We start from the raw sequence: 5,034 nt of genomic DNA, 5'->3' as shown, positions 1-5,034 counted from the left end.
ATATGAGAAGAACACACAGAGAGAGGAAAAGCACACCCAAGCCTGGCAGACTCCGTAAGACTGCAGGCTGTCTACATCACGGTGTAACACCGAAGTTCTTGTCCTTTTCAGGACACTATAGTCTGTATAATAGCTGCTCTCCCCCTTATTTACACCCTTGTACCAGTTTCCTGTATCCTGAGTGTCCTGGAGGAGCTGTGTGTCCTTGCAGCTGTAAGCAGAGGAAGGCGCCAAAATGCTGCTGGTCCCGCTCTGGGGAAGCTCCGCCCCCTGTAATGGCGCCGGAGCTATACAGTTATTTATAATGGCAGTGTCTCCTAATAGGTGTAAAACAAAGTATGGATACCCATTTTCACCACCGCTGGCCAGTGTATACAGGGGAGCTATAGCGGATCCTTCCGTGGAGCGTCCGTATGCCGCCCCTGTGATTGCGCTGCAACAATAACTGGGGGATTCCCCTAGTGGGGCCCCCGGTTTGTACTCCCCACTCTTCTCACCTTCAGGCATCTGTTAGGGGTGTGCGGCGTGCTGCGTTTTCAACCGCTAAGGCGCAGTGCCCCGCTGTACAACTACCTCTCAGGATGGTGGTCCTGCAGCGGGGAAGCCGCTCTGACGCCTTAAGAGGCCGGTAGCCGCTCCCACGGTGCAGGTATACTGTTGCCCAAACAGCATACCGAAAATAACCACTGGCTGTGGGAGGGGCATAGAGGGGAGGAGCCAGCACACCCAGCTGAAGAAATTTAAAGTGCATCGGCTCTTTTGGACCCCATCTATACCCCATTGTACTAAGGGGGTAATTCAGACCTGATCGTTCGCTTGCGTTTTTGTGCAGCGCTGCGATCAGGTCAGAACTGTGCAGGCGCGTCGCACGGGTACAAAGCTGATCGACGCTCAGCGATGGGTTTGTGCGAAGAATCCATTCGCACAGCCGTTCACAAGGAGATTGACAGGAAGAGGGCGTTTGCGGGTGTCAACTGACCGTTTTCAGGGAGCGGTTGGAAAAACGCAGGCGTATCCAATTGTTTACAGGGAGGGTTCCTGACGTCAGTTCCGGCCCCGAACAGACTGATGTGATCGCAGCGGCTGAGTAAGTCCTGAGCTACTCAGAAACTGCACAAGATCTGTTTGTACAGCTCTGCTACACAGGCGATCGCACACTTGCAAGGCGAAAATACCCTCCCCTATGGGCGGCGACTATCTGATCGCAGCAGTGCAAAAAAACCCTTAGGCCGTAAGACCCCAGTAAAAAGTACCAGACAATCTGCTCTCAACTGTCCTTTTTCAAACGCAGCCTGTAACGTGACAGTTAGGAGCTGATTGGCTGGTCATTTATCTCCGTGCACTTTATGTCTTCAGGGCTTAGGACATTGGGGGTCATTCCGAGTTGATCGCTAGCTGCCGTTGTTCGCAGCGAAGCGATCAGGCTAAAAATTGCCATTACTGCGCATGCGCGTCGTACGGGTACAATGAGCATCGTGGGTTTGCACAGAGTGTAACGAACATTCCAGTTGCACGGCCAAACGCAGGAAGATTGACATGAAGTGGGCATTTCTGGGCGTCAACTGACCTTTTTCAGGGAGTGCTTAGAAAAACGCAGGCGTGGCTGGGTGCGTGTGTGACGTCAAAAGCCGTCCCTCCATCGTTAGAATAAACGCACACGAAGAGTAACTACAGGACTGGTCTTGTTTTGCACAAAAAGATTTTGCAGGCGCTCTGCTGCACAGGCGTTCTCACTTCTACAAAGCGAAAGCACACTCCCCAGTGGGCGGCTTGTTATTTCTCCGGCAGGGTCCACAGGAAAACATTGGGATATGATGAAGCGACAGCGGATTTGCACCAATCGGCAGGCTACACATGTTTCAGATGACGATTCATCGGAGGATGAAAGCTCATTAAACTCTGGTTCGGCGTACAAAGAGGAGGAGGAAGGTCTCAGCTCAGTGGATATAGCTGACTTAATTAGGGCAATGAAAGCCATTCTATCCTTGGAAGAATCAGCAGAGCCTGTGTTAAAAACCAAGACACCTGAGTTTAAACGTCCCAAAGCAGTTAAGACTGAGTTTCCTGGGTCAGATCAGCTGACGGAAATTATGGAAGAGGCTTGGGCTACGTCCAGTAAGAAGTTTAGAATTCCTAGGAAATGGACTTCTTCAGTTTGCACAGATCTGGCAGCAGTCTATAACAGATGTCTGGGTGCAGGAAGCAGTAGCTCTAGGTTATGCTTTTGCCTTCAAGAAGCACCCTCTTCGAAGGTTTTTTTGTACCAGCCCATCTCGGGTAGAGACGAAGGCCATGGCTTTGTTAGAGGCAGTTCAGAAATTGCTTCAGTCAGGAGTAATCATTCCAGTTCCTCCTGCACAACGAGGACAGGGGGTTTTACGCCAACCTGTTTCTAGTTCAGAAGCCAAATGGGTCATTTCGGCCCATTCGCAATCTCAAAGTGCTGAACAAATACATTTGGGTACCTCTGTTTCACATGGAGACGTTACGTTCCATCATTTTGGCCATGGAGCCAGGGGATTATATGGTATCCCTGGATATCCAGGATGCTTACTTACATGTTCCTATAGCTCGGTCCCATCAGCGCTATCTCAGGTTTGCTATACTCCAACAGCATTTTCAGTTCCAGGCCCTACCTTTTGGGTTAGCTACAGCCCCCAGAGTATTTACCAAACTTATGGTGGTAATGGCAGCTTATCTCCGCCAGCAGGGGATAAGAATTTTTCCATACCTCGACGATCTTTTTTTTTGTATAATCTGTTTTTATTTAGAACAGCATAGCAGTACAAAGATTGCATCACATTTTAACAGATGAGGAAGAAAGTCGTCAGGACACAAATGAAGGTCTAATACATCATAGCCTTAAAAAGTAGGGAGGCGCATCATCCCCATTGCTGGGGGGTTAATGTAGGCATTAGCGTAAGTAGGTGTTTCTATAACTTTCATCTAGTATCCCTTCGCCATCTATCCATATTATGGTGTAATTGCAATCTTAAATGGCATTGTATAGAAGCTGTAGAGAGAAGAGAGGAAAGAAATGAGGGGAATAGTAGAGAGAAAACATAATGTGACCAAACTAGGGGGGACAGTTGAATTGGGGAGGGAATGTGGTACAATCTATCCATTCGATCGATTGTGCGTTGAGATCATTTGGCAGCATAGACATAGTCCTTGTAATCTCTAGAGGACATATACTCTAACCAGGGCATCCACATGGTCATGAACTCCAAGAGTTTATCTCTGGAGACCAGGAGAATGTTTTCCATATTCATATAATGATTAATTCTGTTAAACCATAGTTTCCTAGTGGGTGGGAGTTGTGATCTCCATAATGTGGGGATGATCGCCCTCGCTGCATTAGACAGGTGTCGAAGTAACGACGTGTTATGTTGAGCCAGTGAGATAGAGGAGTGGGAAAGTAACCAGAATGCTGGGTCTGTGGGAACGGGTGTGTGGAGTATGTCTTGAGAGGTGGATATAACATCCCTCCAGAATGGTTTTAGTAGGGGACAGTCCCACCAGATATGCATCAGGGAGCCTGTAGCGCTGAGACATCTCCAGCATCTGTCCGTCACTCCAGGATACATGAAGTGGAGGAGAGAGGGATGCCTGTACCATCTCATTAAGAGCTTATATTGGGTTTCCCTGACTTGTATGCAGACTGAGCTTTTGTGGGATTTGAGAAATATCGTCTGCCAGTCTATCTGTCAGGGAGATCCCGAGGTCTCTTTCCCAGGCCAGCTTGAAGGATATGGGTGTCTGGGCGTTTGGGGTCTGTAGTAGTTTATAAAGTGAGGAGATAGTGTGCTGGGGGGGGCATGTGACGACACACATCCTCTCAAACTGTGTTAACTCGCGTGAGGCTCGGAGATACCTACGCTCTGAGTGCAAAAAGTGTCTAAGCTGTAGGTATTTCCAAAAGTCACGTTGCGGGACTTCCCATTTTAACCGTATTTCTGAGAATTGTTTAACGCCTGTGGAGGTTGTCATCTGGCCTACTCTAAAGAGGCCTTCGAGGGCCCAGTCACGGAAGTGGGAGGGAGTCAAACCGGGCTGAAAGTCGGGGTTTGCTAAAAAAGAGGTCAATGGGCCAAAATCGGAAGAGAGAAAGGGCCAGCGGCGCGCCTTTTTCCAAAACGATAGGGTCACTGTAATAGTTGGGTGGGGGGAAGGGGGTTTAGGCAGGGAGGGGAGCTAGGGAAAGATCTCTGGGAATTGTTGCATATATAGCCCCTCTATATCCACCCATTGCTTTGTTTCTCTACTCCTCGTCCAGTCCAGAACCCTATTGAGCATTATTGCCCAATAGTAGCCTCTGATGTCAGGCAATTGGAAACCGCCATTTCGGGTGGAGCGGATCATAATGGATCGGCTTATTCTTGGCCGTCTCCGAGACCAGATAAATTGTTGTATTAACAGTTGGATGGATCTGAACTAGGAGTCTGGGATCTGTATGGGAAGGGTCTGTAGTTTGTAGAGTAGTTTGGGGAGGGTATTCATCTTTACGACGTTCACCCTTCCCAGCCAAGAGAGTGGTTTGAGGTACCATCTGCTATAGTCAGCCCTGAGTGTTCGAAGGAGGGGGGTAAAGTTTAAGGCGTATAGATGAGATAGGTCATTTGGCAACTGTATTCCTAGGTAAGACAGATGAGAAGTGTTCCAATTAAAGGGGAAGGATCGTTTAAGTTTAGCTACGGTGTCGGGGGGAGAAGAAATGTTTAAGGCGCATGATTTGGACATGTTGATTTTAAAGTTGGAGAGTGAACCGAAGTGGGATAGCTCTCGCATAAAATGGGGGAGGGAGGAGATCGGGTGTGTTATTGTGGCTAGCAGGTCATCCGCGAACAGGGAAAGTTTGTGTTCCGTATCGCCAATCGTCAAGCCCGTAATGCCGTCATTGGCTCTAATGGCTCTAGCGAAAGCTTCGATACAGAGAACAAATAGTAGAGGGGATAGTGGGCAGCCTTGTCGTGTCCCATTGCCTATGGGGAAGGAATCCGATAAGGATCCGTTTACGCGGACCCGTGCTGTGGG

Source organism: Pseudophryne corroboree, chromosome 6, assembly GCF_028390025.1.
Source record: "Pseudophryne corroboree isolate aPseCor3 chromosome 6, aPseCor3.hap2, whole genome shotgun sequence".
NCBI classification, from domain to species: Eukaryota; Metazoa; Chordata; class Amphibia; order Anura; family Myobatrachidae; genus Pseudophryne; species Pseudophryne corroboree.
This window is presented reverse-complemented; position numbering follows the sequence as displayed.